This window comes from Camelus dromedarius, chromosome 1 (genome assembly GCF_036321535.1).
Source record: "Camelus dromedarius isolate mCamDro1 chromosome 1, mCamDro1.pat, whole genome shotgun sequence".
NCBI lineage: Eukaryota > Metazoa > Chordata > Mammalia > Artiodactyla > Camelidae > Camelus > Camelus dromedarius.
Window position 1 is genome coordinate 23587052 of NC_087436.1, and position 19345 is coordinate 23606396.

Genomic DNA, 19345 nt, shown 5'->3' on the forward strand with positions numbered 1-19345 from the left:
GTTCAGGGAAGGCCTCTCTGAGAAATGAATACTTGAGCAGAGAACTGAATAAGTGAGGTGAGTTGTGTGCTGCAGGCTTGAGATGGAACTCAGCATGCAGGGCACATATTAAGAAATGCCCTTGGGACCAACACCTGTGCGAGTGAGGGGAGACAGGGGAAGAGTGGGCAGAAGAGAACTGGAGCTTCAGTGCAGGTCCAGCAACAGCCTTGCCCGTTTCACTAGAGAGCTCTAGAGCTCCTATGACCCCACTCAAGGGGTAGAGTAAGTAGGGGCAAGGAAGCGTGGCCCTTATACCCTTGCAAGGACCAGATGTTAGATGCGGCCATCCCAGGAAGTAGTATGACCGTGAACAAGGTGGTTTTCTTCAGCTAAAGTGGAACAGGCCATCCACTGCAGGCTGTCCACTGAGATTCTAGGAGGTGAGGTAACAAGACCCACCAAAGGGGATCTGGCTGAGCAGCACAAGCCATGTGACAGTCTGGAAGAAAGGCAGTCCATGCAGGGGGCAATGAAAGAAATGCCTGAGTTAGGCATAACCTACTGTGACCAAGAAGCAGATGAAGAGCAGTGTGACCAGAAGGAAGCCAGCAGGGATAACAGCAGTGGGAGATGAGTCACTGAGGTAGCGCTGCCAGGCCACATAGGTTGGAATTTACTCTAAGTACCAACAGAAGGCTTTGAGGAGTCACAAGAAGGGACATGATTTGAATTGAATTATGTTTAAGAAGTTCTCTCTGGCTGCTGTTGGCAGAATTGCCTGTAGGGAACAAGAATGGAAGCTGAGAGACCAGTTGGGAGGCAATTGTGTTCAATTGTGTAAGAGATTATGCTGGCTTGCACCATGTTGGTAGTTAGGGGGGTAGTAAGAACTGCTTGGGTTAAGGATCTATCTGAAGATGAAACTAACCAGGTGTGGTGATGGATTGGGTGTGTGATGGAGGGAAAGAGAGCAGTTCTGGATGATCCTATGTATCTGACCTGAGCAACAGTAAGTGAAGTTGCCTTAACAGAGTTAGGAATTCCCTGGAGAGGAAAAGGTTGTTTGTCAGCAGAAGAAAAAGGGAAACCAAGAGTCCTGCTTTGGACAAATTAGGTTTGAGATCCTTATTTTACATTCAGTGAAGATGCCAAATAGGCGGTTGGAGCTGAATATGCCTTTGGGTGTTATCAGTAGACACATAGTGTTTAAAGTCACAAGAATGAATAAAATCATCAGGATGGCAAGTGTAAAGAGAGGAGAGAAAATAAAGAGAAGAGAGGGCTGAATTCCAGGGAGCTTTAACATTTACGGTGGCACCAGTGAATAGAATGAGAATGGATGACCACTGATCTAGGAGGAAAACCCGGGGAGTATAGAATCATAGTTGTCCAGGGAAGAGAGTATTCCAAGAAGGAGGGAGAGATCCTCTGTATCAGAGCTGCTCAGACTAAAATAACAATTTTCCATTAAACTTGGCAGTGAAATGGTGACGATTATAGCCTGAGTTAGTTGCGTTGAGGAGAAAATATTAGGTGGTAGAGCTGAAACAGTGAATCTAGAAACAGTGAGTCCACATCTCTTTTATTCATAATTTACTAAGATTTTTAAAAATCTTATATATTTAATTTTATCCCAACATATTTTTTGCACCTGTTGAGAATGACTTCTCTTTCAATCTGACAGTGCTAATTACACTCATATATTTTATGATGTTGCAACATCCTTGCATAATGGAAAAATTCTATTTAATTAGGATGTATCATTTTTATCAATAATAGATATAGGTATGTTGAATTCAATTTGTTCTTATTTTACTTAGGATTTTCCTATGTTCATAAATGAAATATAATTGTTTCATGATTCTCTCATGCTATCCCTTTCTAGTTTTAATTTCAAAGTTATACTAGCTTTATAAAATGAATTAGGTGGTTTTTTCACTTTTTCAATTATCTGAAATATTTTTATAATATTAGGATTATCTGTTTTAATTCCTATAAAACTGTCTGGGTCCAAGATGTTTGGAGGTTAGGAGGTTAAGGAGGATATAGAGAATATTTTACTTGCAGATGGTTGCAGGTTTATTGTTGTTAGGTTTATTTTTCTCTTGAATCAATTTTGAGGATGTCATTTCTTTCCTATTTGCTCTCAGATCATTTGTCTGTCTTCCTGCTGCAAACTACATTTCTGAGATCCCCTATCCAATTAGCTAGTTTTGGTCAATGGTGAACACTAGCAGAGGACTATTGGGCAGGAGGGAGGGAGAAGCCATGCCATTTCTCCCATCCTCTCTCTGCCTCCAGCAATGGCTGTCTCCTCTGGGGTTCCAGCTCCCACTAAACAGCTTTTCCCCATGATCCAGCTCCCTCTCGGCGCCCTGTCACAAATCTAGCTCCCACTGGTAACTGGTTCTTAACCCTCAGTGATGCCAACTCCCGCCTTGATCCCTCCAGCCCTAGTGGTGGTAACAGTTTCCTGATGGTACTAATCTCAGTGTTGCCTCACCACCTGCTGCTTAACTTTGAAGTTCTCCTTTTGAAGCAGATCTCCTGTATTAAATCCCTTTTATTGGACTACCTGGAGAGGCTCTGTTTTCATGACTGAACTCTGACTAGTCCAGATAGTTTATATTTTTCTGAAAAACCACCTACTTCACTTAGGTTTTTAAGTTTATTGACATACATATGAAAAATTATTGGCATAATATTTAATTAGGATGCTTAGAATCTCTGCCATATCCATAGTTATGTCCTCTTTTTCATCCCAACTATTGTTTATTTGTGTCTTCTCTCCCTCTCTCTCTCTCCCCTTCTCACTTCAGTCTTGCTGAAGGTCTGAAAAATATATCCAATTTACATTTGAGCTAAAAAAAGGAAAAGGCTACTATCTATTTTATACTGGCTCAATGTACAAGTTACCACTGGAAAGATAAAAAAGAAAATAATATTGGTTGTCTGTAGAAGGGAAATTGGGTGGTCAGGCAAAAGAAATGGAAAGAAAGCTTTTAATTATATACCAGTTCATACATTTAAAGTTTTGAACTATATGAATGATTCACTCACTTAGTCAAAGAATTAGATTTAAAATAGTTTAAAAGAGCAGATTTTTTATTTGCTTACCTTATTTCTGTTTTCTATTTTATTATTTTCTGCACTATTATTATTATTATTTTCTCCCTTTCATTCTATCCAGGTTTACTCTGTTCTTCTAGCTCACTTATTTTCAGTTTTCATATCTTTTTAATAAACAAATTCAAGGCTACAATTTATCTTTAAAATACCATTTTGCCTATCTCATTTTTTGATGGGTGATAATTTCATTATGTTTATTTCTGAAAATTTTATTATTTCCACTATGATTCCCTGCTTAATCAATGGATTACTTACGTGTATCTTTAGTATTACAAACATATGTGCCTTTTAGGTTTTCTTTTTATTGTTGGTTTCTAATTTGGTACCATGGTTCTAATGGTACCATGACAAGAGATAGTGGTCTATTTGGCAACTTTACTTTGAAATTTATAACCTTGTTTGAATGATCCATTTTTTACAAGTTCTACTAGTGCTTGAAATGAAAACGTATATCCTGTTAGTGGAATATAACATATGTGTGTATGCACATACCTTAACTCAAACTTGATAACTTTATTTTAAAATTTTTATTGTCTTGTAATCTTTTTCTGATTGATTGATTGTTTTTAATATAAGTGTGTTCAAATAACCCATCATATTTTGCAAAATTATCTTTGTAATTGTCAGTTTTTGCTTTACTGATATCAGGACCATGTTGTTAGTTGCCTAGAAGTTCATGATAATTTTGTATTCTTGGTGGATTGATACATATATTATGTAGTACCCCATTTTTTTACCTTTACTAATGCTTATATTCTAATGTTTCTTATATTATTAAGTCCCTACTATCTGGTGTGTGTGTGTGTATTTGCCTGCTGTATCTAGTTCCATTCTTTGTTTTCAGATTTTCAGAATCTTTTTAAGTGATGTGTCTTGAAAGAAGTAAAGAACTTAACTTTTAAAAAATATAGTATAATGAATGAAAGAGATAAAACTATCTCTAGTTTCAAGTAACATGATTGTACACCTAGAAAATTTGTGGGAATCTACCATCACCACCACCACCAACAATAAAAACTCTCCTAGAACCCACAAGTGAGTTCAGCAGGTTCACAGGACATAAGATCAACATGCCAAAATCAACTGCCTTTCTATATACTAACAGCAAACAAGTAGAAACCAAATTTTTTTTAAAAATGCAATACCATTTACAATTGCTCCAAAGAATATTAAATATTCAGTATAAATCTGACAAAAACGTATAGAATCTGTATGATGAAAATTACAAGAAGCTGATAAAAGAGGTCAAAGGTGATCTGAATAAATGAAGAGACTTACTGTGTTCATGGATTGAAAGACTCAACATAAAGATGTCAGTTTTCCCAAATTGATATACAAGTTTAATGCAATTCCTATGAAAATATCATCAAGATTTTTTGTAGACATTGTTAAGATTAAACTAAAATGTATGTGAAATGGCAAGGGACTAGAATAGCTAAAAGAATGTTGAAAAAGAAGAGTAGAGCAGGCAGAGTCAGTGCCCCTGATTTGAAGACTTCTGTAGCTACAGTGATGGAGACTGTGGCGTAGGTGGAGGGATAGACACGTAGATCAGTGGAACAGAACAGAGAACCCAGAAAGGGACTCGCACAAATATGCTCAACTTATCTTTGACAAAGGAGAAAAACAACTCAGCGAAGGAAGGATAGCCTTTCCAATAAATGGGTTGAACCAACTGGTCACCCACAGGGAAGGAAAAAAGAAAACAACCAAACAAAATAAAACAAGAAAGCAAAACCCACCTAAACCTAACACTGTACACAGAAATTTACTAAATTAACTCAAAATGAATCACAGACTTAAATGTAAAATGCAAAACTATAAAAGTTTAGAACAAAATGTAAGTGAAAAATCTGTGGGACCTAGAGCTAGGCAGAGTTCTTAAATTTGATACCAAAAGCTTATGTCCATAAAAGGAAAAGATAACAATTTGGACTTTATCAAAATAAAAAATTTTGGTTCTGGGAAAGACTCTCTTAAAAGGATGAAAAGATAAATTACAACCTGGGAGAAAATATTTGCAAAACACATATAGGCCAAGGGATTTGTGTCTACAAAATGTAAAGGGCTCTCAAAGCACAATAGTAAATAAACAACCAAATTAGAAAAATTTGCCAAAGACATGAACCAGTACTCTATCAAGGAGAACAGACATATGGCAAGTAAGCACATAAAATGGTGTTCAACTTCATTAGCCCTTAAGGAAATGTAAATGAAAACCACAATTGAGATATCACTACACACCTATCAGTATGGCTAAAATTACAAACAGTGACTACACTAAATGCTGGCAAGAATGCAGAGAAACTGGTTCACTCATACAATGCTGGTAGGAATGTTAAATGGTACAGACGCTCTGGAAAATAGTTTGGCAGTTTCTTTTCAAAGTAAACATGTACTTACCATATGATTCAGTAACTGCACTGCTGGGCATTTACCACAGAGAAATTAAAACTTACATTCATGCAGAAACTTGTACATGAATGTTCACAGCAGCTTTATTCATAATAGCCGCTGGAAACTATCCAGTTTTCCTTCAGTGGTTGAATGGATAAGCAAACTGTGGTATATCCATGGCAGAGAAAGTACTCAGCAATAGAAGGAATGAAATATTGATAAATGCAACAACTTGGGTGAAACTCATGGGAATGATGATGAGTGAAAAAAAGTTACATATTGAATGATTGTATTTACATAACAATCTTGAAATAACAAAATTATAGAGATGGGAAAAAGATTAGTGGTTGCCAGGGGTTAAGGATGGGGGTGGGAGGGTGTGGCTTTAAAGGGGTAGCAGGAAGAAGCCTTTCAGTTGATGGCACAATTTTCCATTTTGATTGTAGTGGTAGTTACAGGAAGCTATGAGCAGGCTGTTTGTTCAGGAATCTTTTGCACTTTGCAATCAAAAAGGAAAGATAATGACAAAGTGAAAACTTTTTGAGAATGTTGTTACAACTGAAAAGTTTCTACAGAAGATGCAGAAATTTGTTTTCTTAGACTTAATGATGACATGGAATCTACAGTATTGATCAATAAGAATCAGAGTTTAATTTAATACTCATACAGTACATGGACAATAAAAATGATTCCTGCTGTTTCAGTATGTAAAATGATGGAGATCATCTGTGTTGATATATTAAAAAAAATCATTCAACTTTTAAGAAATATGTAGACATTTGGCCTTTTATCGAGATTTCCTGTAATGTTGATTGGAAAATCATTCTGATAGCAATCCGTCTAAAATTTTATAAGGTAAAAGATTTAAGATTGCTAAATGTTTTCCCTTTGACTTACTCTGGAGTACCATTAGGAAAAAATGTAATTCTAAAATAATTGTTCTCTAGTTAAAGAAGAAGTTGGTAAGGACTTCTTATTTCAAGTCTTTTCTTGAAATATCAGTTTTTATAAATATCCATCTGTTTGGGTTGTAATTTCCCTTATCATCATGGTTACATAAACACACGTCTCAGTTTTTAAATATGGATTTTTAAATAAGAAATGCAAGCTACAGCTCTTGAATGTTCTCAATATATCATCAATTAAAATGATACTAACCTGTTGGAGGCAGATACAAAACTTGGATAATAAAATTTCTTGGCTAATTAAAAAGATACAATAGATTAGTAAATTCTTCTAATAATTAAATTTCATTTCACAATTATTTATTGTGATTAGTGATGCTTTTGAATATATTTTTACTACTGCTTTTGTTTTGTTTTCTTTTTGCCTTCCTTTCCCTTTTTATAATTTTCCTTCTTGTTTTCTGCTGAATTGGTAAATTCCTTTATTTCATTTTAAATATTCTTCTACTGATTTTGAAACTATAAATTACAATTCTAGCTTTGTTCTTGTTTTCCTTATATTTTTAACTATGTAAATATAAATTTTCATTAAAAGTTTTAAGTTATTCTTTACCACAATTCTCCTAAACACACAGAAGTTCTTGGTATGATTCAGCCAAGTTATGGAACAACTCCTGATATTACTGTTACAGACAGTTTTAGTTTTTCCTCTTTTTTTTTAAGTAAAACAGTGAATTGTTACAGTCAGTGGTCAATTAAACTATATCCACTTATTTTGTCAACTTCTTGTTTATTTGTGATTTCTTTCATACAGTGTCTTCCTGGCCCACCTGGTTTAAATCTCCATTCTTAATAGCAGGGCGATCTTAATCTTTTTGAACCTGTTTCCTCACTGTAAAATAAAGTTAAAAATGTGTCCTCCTCATAGAGTTCTCGGGAGGATTAAAAGTAGTTGATGCATGTAAAGTGTTAGCCATTGTTATAATGATTATTATTAGGCTCTTTTCTTTATATTCAAGTTAACCCTTTAATGGAGGGGTAAACTTTTCAAGGCTGAAAGATCCTTATTCTGTCTTTTTTTTCAATGATAATTTAGTTTTGGCATGAGAATCTAGCTAGATGGAAAATTCTTTTCCCTCCACTGTTTGGATAATTATTTCATTGATCAATGCTGATGAGAAGAGGCCAGCCCAGCTGTAACTCTTCTCTCAGTGACCAGTCTTTTTCCTCTGGTAGCTTTTAGGATTGTTCTATTTGTCCTTGACGTTTTACCATTTCCCTACAATGTAGGTTTATTTTTATTTATGTTGTGAACTTTTCGTTTGCAGGCTTGTCTTCAACTCTGGAAATTTCTCAGCCTTCTCTCTTCAAATGTTGTTCTTCTGTCTTTCTCTTTCATCTGTTTTCCCCTGAAACTCCTAAATATTTGTTTAGGAGCCTCTCTGTCAATTATTCACGACTCTTGGCTTCCCTTAAGTAGTTTTTGTCTCCAAGTGCTGCATTCTGTGTGAATTCCGCAGCACTATTTTCCAATTCTATCTTTGGCTGATCTCAATCTAGACTTTAATCCATATATTGAGATTTTTAATTTCAAAGAGTGCATTTTTTTCAAAATTCCTAATCAGTTCTTTTTCATATCTACTTGTTCTTGAAGATGCTCATTTTTGTTGTTGTTGTTGTTGGTTTCTATAAATAACTACTCAATTGTAGAAATATCCACAGTCATGCACTGAGGTTAAGGAAAATTCAGGACCTTAACCGGCTAAATTTTCAAGAGGATAAGTGCTTTAAATTCATTCTGTCTTATTTAGTTGTAATTTTCATAAATCAAGTGCCTATTGTATGTAGGCAGTGACAAGGATTCTTAAAATGTCTTTTCTTCTACTTAGCTCCCTATGTCATTAAGCTTAGGGAATCAAAAATTTATCTGCATCAAAAATACTCCCACTGCACACACCTTCCCAGAAAAATCAAACTGAATGGTAACTGGCATGCAAAAATACAGTCCCTTATTTTACTGATTCCTTATTTTGTTTCAGGCAGTGCAATGGGCCCAGGTTAATTTGCCCAGCTCACAGAGGACAGTAACTAGGAGCTCCGTGGATTCAGAACTCTACCAGCTTAGCCACGATCCTGACAACCTATCTCCAGCCTCCCTTCAGAAAGCACCACGGACTGATTCTTCTACACAAAGGTGCCTAACTCTCAGAGAATCAGAGGGAATATTATGGAACATTTTTTCTGGCCAAGAGGATGCTAGCATCAAAGCATTAATCAATGGCCCCTTTCAATCTGCAAAATATAGCCAGTTGTCCAGGGTGAGCTTTATTGTTTCCCAAGGGTGAAATGGTTTTAAGCTAGCACATTTTATTAATTCTGTTTCATTAGAAGCTCAGACTGAAAGTGTCCCTTTTATCTCAAAGGACTCTAAAGTCCTCAAAAAGTTATGTGCTGGATGATAACTCCTAATGCAAAGACCTGCTTCCTCTGACGTGCTAGTCTGGACTGATTCTCAAATCTAATACTGATTCTAACTAAACATGCTGTGGAGTTGGTTAGAGTCAGTGAACAGGAGCAAGGAAATCTTCAGTTTTCACCTTTTTGTACATGGTATTGGATATATTAGCATTTGCATTTTCAATAGGTCATTAAGTCCAATGTTTTTCAAGGAAATGAATGCAGCCATTATGCATCTTTATACTTAAAAAAAGATGGATGCATATTATTACTTTAACCCTTATTATTACCTCGTTGTATGGCTATAGCAGTGTTTACGACATGAAATACAAGAGCCCCTGTGCTCATCTGTTCCTTAATAAATCCCTGTATCCTCACATTTAGTTCCATGTACCAAGTAGGATAGGTTTCTTGTTGATGAGTTTTTTTTATGTACAATTGTAGAATTTTAGAGTTGAAAGAGGCTATAGACATTAGTCTTCTGGTATAGATAGATCAGGTAACAAAGTACCAGTAAAGTCAAGATCAAATAGTTAATTAGTATCAGGTCTAGAATTAGAATTTATGGTTCCCACCTCCTGGTCTAATGCCCATGAAGGCAGAAGAGCCTATAAATAAATACAAATATTTGGTGCATTCAGGAACCACCTGAGATATCCCTTATGCTTTGTAGTGAGTCTATTAGTAGTATGAAAATTGTTACTTCTGACATGTTACAAACAAAATCAACAATCTCCTGGACCCATTATGAGGCTCTTAAGAATTTTTTTGAGGGCTTTGAAAGGCAAAGGAATATAGCCAAAGAAGCTCTCTGCAAATGGGCAGCTTTCCCAGATAGCCCCAGAAGGAAAAAAGAATGAACAAATTAGTGAATCAGAGTTCTTTTAATAGTTCTATTATGATGTGTAGTTGTTAGTGTAAGACCCTATGACCTCATCACAAGGTTTCAGTGTGCTGGTTGAAAATCTTGGCTAAACATGGCTTTTTTATTCACTAAAATTAAAAAAAAAAAAAAGCTCTTTTCCCTTAAATGAAGAGACACCTACAAAACTCCGAAGTTCATCATACGTGCAAAACCATACTCAAAATCAGAGATTTTAGAAGCCCGCCCTCACCATAATGTTTAGTGTGTATCCGGCAGTCTCATGTCATCCAGCTAGTAAACCAGTGCGATAGAGCTTATCTTCGATATTGCCTCCATTTTATAAACAAAGAAACAGATTTAGACAAGTTTTTGACTTGCCAGAGGTCGTGTAGCCAGTAACAGCAGGGCTGGGATTTGTACCCAAGACTCTCCAACTGCAGAATTTAGCTCCAAATCACTATAAACTCCATTTTGTCACAGGTGGAAGTGAGTTTAAGAAAGAAGATACTGCTATAGCCCCAGGGCCTAGAACTGTGCCTGACACCTAATGATACTTAGTAAATAACTGTTGGATCCATAAGTGAATGCATTCAGCAGGGTGAAAAGGACGGCCAGCATCTCCAAATCGGTTTGCAAAGTTCCTACCAAATTTAGGAGGTATGTATGACCCAAGAAAGGTTTTCAATCAAGTCTTTGCTGTTACTTTGTTAGTCTCTACCAAACTGCTTCAAAGGTGTCACCTGCAAGGGAGTCCCCTGAACTTTCCACTAACTTCTCTGTTATGCTGTTTAGTTGTAAACTGGTGAAGACACTACAGAGTAGGAAATATTTTTATCCCTGGAAAATAAATTCAGAGAATAAGTCTTTTTTAATCCCTACTGTTCTTCAGTGTCTTTTAATGAATTTTCAAGAAGTGCATTCTGAATAGCTAAGCATGGCCTCTGGAGTTGGCCTGGGCTGTAAGCTAGGCTCCATCCCTTATCAGCTGTGTGACATTAGTAAGGTTACCTCTGCCTGTTTCCTTATTCAGAAATTGCTGGTTTGTTGCTAACAAAATGAGTTAATTTAGATCAGAAGCATAGCATCGTACCCAATACCTGATCAATAAATGTTAAGTATTATTACATCAAAAATATCCTGTTTTCTTCAATGCGTGGAAAGCTCATTTATTCATTCAACAGCAAACAGGTATTGAATGCCCACCATGTGCCCGCCTCTGCTCCACGTGCAGAAGACAGAGAACAACGTAATTGTCTGCTTTTATGGGCCTCACTTCCCAGAACAGAAGAGGACTTGGAAAATAAAATAAGATGCACTATATGCCTGGTGGTGAAACATGGCTCAAAAAGAGAGGTAAGATAGTGGAGGAGGATTATTTCACACAGGGTGGAGGGGAGGTCTCTGAGGGACACATCTGATGGGAGTGACGGAGATCTGGGAAAAGAGCATTTCAACAGAGGGAATTTCTGGCCTCTTAGAAGAAGAAGGAGAAAAGGCAAGGAGGCCAGAAAGCAGAGTGAACGAGGAGTAGTAGGAGACAGAGCCAATGAGGTAGGAGCAACCAGACCCTGCAGGGGCTGGCAGGCCATGGTGAGGATTTTGGATTTCACCTCAAATGAGATGGGAACCGTTCGTGAGTTTTGAGCAGAGGATGGACATGATCTAACATGTTTGAGAAGGGACAGTCTGGCTGCTGTATGGATAGTTGACTGGAAAGGGGCAGGAGTGGAAGTTAGGTCGTTATCACCTTGGTCCAGGTGAGGATGGTGGAGGTTTAGAGCATGATAATAGCAGGGGGCAAAATAAGTTGAGGCCAGATTCTAGGTAGTGTAAACATAGAGCTGACGTGGTTTGCTGTGAGTTGGATCTTAGGTGTGAGAGAAAGAGCACAGTCAAGGATGACCCCAAAGTTTTTATACCAAGGCATTGGTGGACTCATTTTGCCATTTTTTTGTTGTTGTTGTTGTTATGGGGACACTGAAGAGGAAGCATATATTAGTCGGGATTTTCTAGAGAAACAGAACCAATAGGATGTGTGTATATATACACACACATATATAAACTTATATACATGTATATATACACATAAACATACATATACATACAGAAATTTACTATTGGGAGTTGGCCCATGTGATTGTGGAGGCTGACAAGTCCCAAGATCTGCAAGGTGGGTCCGCAAGCTACAGACCCAGGAGAGCTGATGCTGCCGTTCCAGTCCTAGTCCAAGGACATGCCAGGGTGTTTCAGTTCTTGTGTGAAGACAGGAGACATCCAGTGTCCCTGTTTAAAGGTGGCCAGGCAGGAGGTATTCTCTCTTACTTGCAGGAGGGCCAGCCTTTTTGTTCTACTCAGGCCTTCAACTGATCGACTGAGGTCCACTCGCATAAGGGAGGGAAGTCTGCTTCACTGCCTATTGATTTAAATGTTAATCTCATCCAAACACACTGTCAAGAAACACCCTGAATAATATGTGACCAAATATCTGGGCACCCTATGGTCCTGTCAGGTTGATGCAGAAAATGAACCACCATGGAGGAAGAGCAGATGTGGAGAGGAAATCCAGAGTTCTGCTTTGGACATATTAAGCTGGAGATATTTATTAGACCTCAAAGGAGAGATGTTGTTAAGCAGCTGGGTGTAGAGACCACTGTCCTTGAAATACATTATTTTTCTGTTCTCTTGTATATCCCATATGCAATCCTGATATGAAATTCCTTGTATTAACAGTGACTTTAATTGGTCCTGCCCTAGTTATTTAGATTAAATACCAGTTCACTAACACTGATTTGCTACATCAGAAAACTTATTTCTTAAGACATCATGGCTTCTCACTTTCCTGAACCCCTTCACCTTTTTTGTTTCATTTTTCTGGATGCCCCCTCTTCATCTGTCCATCTAGAAAATACCTTTTAAAGATTCATGAGATGGTTTCACCTCCTCCTTGAATCTTTTCCTGAATCATTTCAGCAAACTTCAGACTAGAGACATTCCCATTTTTCGTTCTCTTCAGATTCTCCCTCCTTTCCTTTCTTTATTTTTCTTTCTTTCTAGAAAATACAGTTTTCCTTTTCTTTCTATATATATATGTATACACACACACACACACAATTAAAGCAATAAAGAAAAGAATACATGATAGTAGAAAGCACCTAAAATCCCAGAGTAATGATGAATAACCAGTTTTCTAGAGTTTGCTAGATTTATATACACAAAATTTTGTAATTTTATAACATAAGGGCATTTTTGTAACTTATTTTTATAAACTGCTTTTTAAAATCAATAATATGTCATAAATATTTTTTAATGACAATCCCTATACCTGAATATGACTCATTTTTAACACTTGCTTATTTTAGTGTATGAATATAATATACTTTATTTATCCTGTCCCCTAATAGTGGTTTTCTGTTTGTTTTCTTTTTTCTTTTTGTGCTATGATAAGCAATGCAATAATTCATGCATAGCTTACATGAATCCTTTAAATTATTGCATATAATTCATTATTTGGATATAATGTAATTTATTTAACCAGTCCCTAACTGATGTATATTTCAAGTATAAAATACACACACATACACGCACGCGCACACACACACACACACACACACACACATACACACAGCTGAAAGAATGGAGGGAGGGAAGGAAGGAAGGAAACAAGGAGGGAAGGAAATAAGGAAGGGAGGAAGGAAGGAAAATGAAAGAAAAGGGAGAATTATTGGCTTACATAATTGAAACTTCTAGGGCATCTTGGCTTTAAGCCCAGCTGGATCCAGGACAGAAATGGTGTCACGAGGACTATCTCCATTTCTTGGCTCTATTTTCCTCTGGGTTGGCTTTATTTTCAAACAGGCTTTGTCATTGTTATATCAAAGCTGGCCCCAGGCAGCTCCAAGCTTTTATGGTCCTTAACTTCCAGGATTTCTGGAGGAGAAAATATTCCTTTTCTGTATTTCCAGCAAAATTCCCAGAGAGAGCTTTAATTGAACCAGTCTAGCTGCACACCCATCTTTGAATCAATCACTATGGTCAAGAGGAAGGTGACTTGAGTGACTAACCTGCCCCTATAACCAGGAAGTCTCCCCTCCCCGCCGTACAATTCATGGGCTGTGAACGTGGGTAGGAGGGTTTTGAAAAGCTATGAAGGTGTTCTGTTACTAGATGACATGAGCGTGGTAATTGAGAAGCCCAAAACAACAATACTTAAGATGGATTAACATAGTTAAAAAAAAAAAACCCACCAGTGCTTTTGTAAAAACAACAACAAAAAGTGTTTTTATGACTACAAATCTGTATAACATCAAACTGTAAAACGTCCGTGGTTGGAACATCATTTTAACCAACAGATGCCACACTGCTTCTGCTTTAAGGTTGAGTGACTCCTGCCCCTTGCCAATCAGCCTTGTCTTCTCGCCTTTTTGCAACATCTGTCAGTTACTAATGCACGGATGGTAAGCAGAAGTGGATCAATAAGCTTCCTCTGTCCTGTGCAGCCCTCACTTCATCCCTATGCCTGGTCTGTTCCTTATGGCACCTGAGGCATTACACACCTTTTCCTTCTCCCATGCTGAAGATTTTCTTTAACAGAGAACTGGCAGGAGGGGATGCAGAAAAATGAAAAGTGTTGCAGCCAAAGCTGAGGCCTTTGTTTTAAATCTCATGGGCACTAACTAATACTCTGATCCTAACGTTGTCACATTTCACATTCAATGATTTTCTGGTCTCCCCACTAGCCAGCATATAACCAGACACATGACTAGACCAAGGTATATGGATGCCTGGATAGGTTAATCATTTAGTTGGACCTTGAAATCACTTTGTTTGGCATTTACTCAAAGGAGAAACTGAGGGTAGGGGAAGAGCCTAGATCACTAGTAGCTGTCTTTCCTCCATAGTCCCAGCCTTGCATACCCCACTCAGTAAGGCAAAACCCCAGTGGTACCAGGACACACCCTTCTTAGTAGGCAGACTATACATGATCTATCTACCTTTGCATGACTCTAGGGTCTTGCAAACCCTGCCGTACCACTGCAACAGGGAGACCACGCTAGCATGCTTTCTGAACATGCACAGTGCTCCCCAGTGGAACTCTAGACAATACAGTTTTCTCCATCTCATCACACTTAGTTGGATCATCCTTATATCTGCCCAGCTCAGAGGAATGAAAAGAAATTTGAGGAAGCTAACATTAACAAGCAGATCACTAAACTCTGGAGCCAAAGTTAACCAGTCCTGAGCCACCGTGAAGTAAGGGTGATGACATCAAGAAGAGTGAAATGATAATCTGTGTTGATGGAGGGTGGAGACTGGGTGGGGGAGAGAGGGAGAGTTGGCCAGCAAAAACAAGATGAAACATAGAACTGTTTTCAAACACTTTTTAGCCATGGAACCCTTATTTCAAAGGAAATCTTACTCCAATTTGAGTTGAGTTGAAGAACAGCCAAGACCCAAACAACTCCGCTCCCCACCACGCACAGCCCCTGAGGCCCCTCCCAGGGAATTCTTAGGGCTCAACGTGGCTTAAAAAGCGCTGACCTTGACTGTCTACTAGAGTAACAGTGAAGAATGCAGTTTGCTCAGAGTCAAACTGATGTTGCTCAGGCTTTGTTCCAAAGTTTAAAAGGGAGCACTAGGCTGGGGAACAGGCAATATCAAACCATTAAACAGATACCTTTGGGGGATTTTTCGTTGGATGATGAAAGTGATGTTTGTATTCTTAAACTGTCGAATCTTACTATTTTTTACCTTTTGAATGTTAGATATAGAATGGTAAACCTTTCCTTAATCATTCTAACTAAGCTTAGGTTAATTGTTTTTTCCAATCCCCTTCTCATTAGTTTTTTTTTTTTTTTTAACCGAGACAAACCCGTACTTAACCCTCTCTTAAACTCTGCTCAATCAAGAGCTAACTGCAACACTCTCATGTTGGCCTGTTGTATTATTTATATTTCCTTCTCCCCACTAGATTATTAAACTCCCTTGGGGAGGAGAATATTTCTGTTCAAGTCTTCATCCCTTGCACCTAACATAGGACTTGTCAGTAGTCAATAAATATTTGCTGAATGGATGACAATAGCAGCAAGGGAATAGCTACAAGGCCCCTACCACCACCACCACCACCACCACAACAACAAAAGCACACAAAGGGGATCCAGACAGGTACATAAGACGGAGGCTTTGGAGCTGATTTGGATGCAAGTTATGTAAACTCTTTAAGCCTTCATTTTCTTATCTGCAAAATAGGAATAATAATGTGGTGGAGTTATATCTTTCTCAGCATGTAATTGTAATCACCTTAAAACCCTCACATCATCATCCATGAAGTGAAATAAGTATACATAGTTTGGTACATTCCGACTGAGCAGCTCCAAAATAGTTCTCCCCTCTCTTGTTTACTTTTGAGCATGGATTAGATAGATGGACTATATATATAAAATACACAAGACAGAGCATGTAGTTGAATTCATATTAAAGTTGAATTCATGTTAAAGGCACCTTTAGGCCGACTCTGGTTTACATACCTCCTAGGGTTGTTGGGATTATGAAGTTGGTTAACATGGGAAAAGCCTTGCCTAGTATCTGACACACGGTCCTGGGTGTCCAGTAGATGTGACAGATGCAGATGCTCCAATAGAATCTGTAAGAGGCTGGCCCTGCTCCATCTACCTCTCTTCCACTCCGCAACTCTCCAAGCCAATTTACACACTACCTCAAATCCCTGAGAAGCTACATTTCGAACAGATAAATCACATGTTACTGTGATTTTCTCGTACTGCATTCACATAGTTTCTACAGAATGGCAGTGCAGTAGTCGTCTCCTCAGGTCTCCTGTTCAGGACTGGTCACAACTCCCTTCCCATTTTGTAACTTTGGGAAATTGAGAATCATTCACTCTTTCATTTAGTCATTCCCCAGACACAGTTCTGGAGCTCTCTCATGGTTAGGTCCAAAGACCAATAAAACCTAAGTGAGAGCTAGGTAAATAGACAGAACATAATGTGATTATGTAAGTGCCAAGACGGAGAAAAGCACATGGTTCAGAGCTCTGATAAGGTGACTAGCCCAGAATAGGGGCTGAGGGAGGCCTGGCTTCTGGAAGAATGACTCCTGAGCTGAAGCCCTCCTAAACACTGCAGCAGCAGCCTCAGACTTCAGCTGAAGTGAGATCTGGATAAAAGGCAGTGATCTTAGTTTCATAGAAATGTAGACCCTTAAAATAAGAAGGCACCTTAGGAACCTACTTCCATGTCATGTTCCTTCAATAGCGTGTGCTCCGGGGTCAGATCTCCTGGGTTCAAGGTCAGACTCTGCCACTTTGCATCTGTGGCTTGGGGGAAGTTCTGTAAGCTTTCTGTGCCTCAGGTTCTTTACCAGTGAAGTAGGGGCCAATAATAGAACCTGGACTAGAGCAAGTTTTCACTGAGCGTTGACCATTAAAATGATATCTGAGGCTATTGCTGATCACCCGTAAATGTTTATAACAAAAAAAGTACAGTTTTTCAGTTCTTCAATTATGTGTTAAATAATTGTCTTTGAAGTCAATGGTTTGGCTGCTGGTAGGCCTCAATAAATAAGAGATTTTATAAATATTGTCCCCAAATTTCAGAGGTTTTCAACATCTTACATGGAAGCTAGACCTTGTTCAAGGCAGATGCTTTATTATATCAAATTACTTAGCCTGAGACTAAAGGTACATATACGTGAAGCAGAACAAAAAGCTTTTAAAGAATTTGTCTGCCATGGACTTTAGATAGATAACCTTTCTCCCGATAACCATAAAATGATTATACACATATTTAAAATACATAAATAAGAAAATAAACCCATTAATTCATATTCCTCTCAAAATTTATGACATGATCTACAGCTTAGTAAACCTCTTTTTAATAAAAAGTGAAAATTAATCATGTAAACAGGGTCTTGATAGGGATATTTAAATACTTAAGGAAACCAACCTTCGAAACACCCCTTGCCTATGGGGCTGTCATCTGCATACAATTGGTTTTTTTTATAAGTAGAAGGAGCACATTAAAATAGCTCCAAGAGGCCAGTAATGGTTAGACTGGAAGAATGCATGCTTCAAAAGTTATGAAACTATCTTTAAAGATATTACATAAGTAAGATTTTCAGTTAAATAAGACTGACCTTTCCCCCTAATAAGGAGGTTTTATTGTGCAGAGATGGATATTAAGATGACAAACTCAGAGTATTAATACTGAAAAATGCTGGTCACATTCACCCTTCTGGGATTTTTGCCTCTGGGTTGCTGCATCTCTCCTGCTTAAAGGTCAGAATTCAACACATTCAGTTAAGGTTGGGGAAGGATCTTGAACCCCAGGTGCTAGTGATTCTGGCAGAGCTGATGGTAAGGGGAGTGTGGTCTTTGTCACAGACTGCCTGTCCAGGCAATTGTCTTGAACTTACATAGATTTACAACTGCCTTCAATTTTTACTCTCTCCTACACAGAGCTTTCTAGAGTGTGTTTCATTCTGTGGGACAGAACAGGATTTTGGCAACGCTAGGTTAAACAAAGTTAAACATGCTTGGTTGCAAGATTTCTTGTGGCCCTCACCGTGGTAATGAATCTTCGAGAGAGAGATGCAGTACAGATCATCTCCTAAACGTACTTGGCTCAGAAGCCTTTCTGGTGAAACCTCTTACAGGACCAGGTTCTTCAGAACACTCCCTAGAAAACAGTATAAATAACATAACCACTGCATCGCCAAAGTAAAAAGTAGACATCAGCTAGAATCCTTTCAATGGCAGCATTGTCCCAAAGATAGAGTCTAGGCTTCTGGAAGATCTGCCTCTTGCTTTTCCCCCAGCCTCATTTCTCATCACACCCGCTCACACTCACGTGAGACCCTGTGAGAGGGAACTCCTGGTGGGTTTGCCTCAGGGCTTTACTTCACTGTCTCCTAGCTCCCCACTTTGGACCTGCCCCCCAACTTTGCTTGGCTCACTTCTGCCCAGTTTTTAGAGTGCCCATGGAGACCCCCCCAGGCATGTCCTGAAGGCCTCATTTACATGTTCCCAGGCCCACTTCTTTAGTCCCATCACTGTATCTACCGCCCTGAATCGAGTTGGCTATCCCTGAGGTTGGGATGGTGTTCCATACACTGTTGTGTTGAATTCCCAGTGCCTACCACAGTGCCTGGCCCACAGAAGGCCATCACTCTCTTCATGGAATTCCTGAAGTGATAGCTCTTACTAGGTAGTGGAGGGCAAACTCCCCACTGCTGCCAGTAATTCACAGCTTCCTGGGCCCACTCTGGGCAAATATAAAAAGGTCTGCTTACCTGTAGATGGGCAGCAGAGGGTTCCTACTCTACCTTGGTCACCAAGTATTCTTTTAGGGGACAGTTATGAAGCCAGCTCTATTGATCCACATTAATAATGATGCAGAAGCGGCACTTACACGGTAGTTTTACACAAAGCCCTCTTTCTTAGCTCTGGGACACTGGGCCCTATCAGAAGGACATGCGAGGATGATGCAGAGTTGGCCTAAAGAAAAGGGAATCTGGTTCAGCTCCTTAGAACTGTCAACTTTGGCTCAGAGCCAGAGCCTTAGGACAACCTGGCACAGGGACTTCCTCAAGCCCTTCT

At 38.5% G+C, this 19345-nt stretch overlaps 1 long non-coding RNA gene across 1 annotated transcript in view; it reads left to right on the forward strand.

Annotated features, from left to right (window-relative positions):
• Positions 1 to 8605, forward strand: part of LOC135322917 (uncharacterized) — a 162578-nt gene extending 153973 nt beyond the window's left edge. Inside the window, exon 3 of the long non-coding RNA XR_010384003.1 lies at positions 8453 to 8605. This is a non-coding gene — a long non-coding RNA (uncharacterized LOC135322917). The remainder of the gene's footprint in view (positions 1 to 8452) is intronic.
• The last annotated feature ends 10740 nt before the right edge of the window (positions 8606 to 19345 follow it).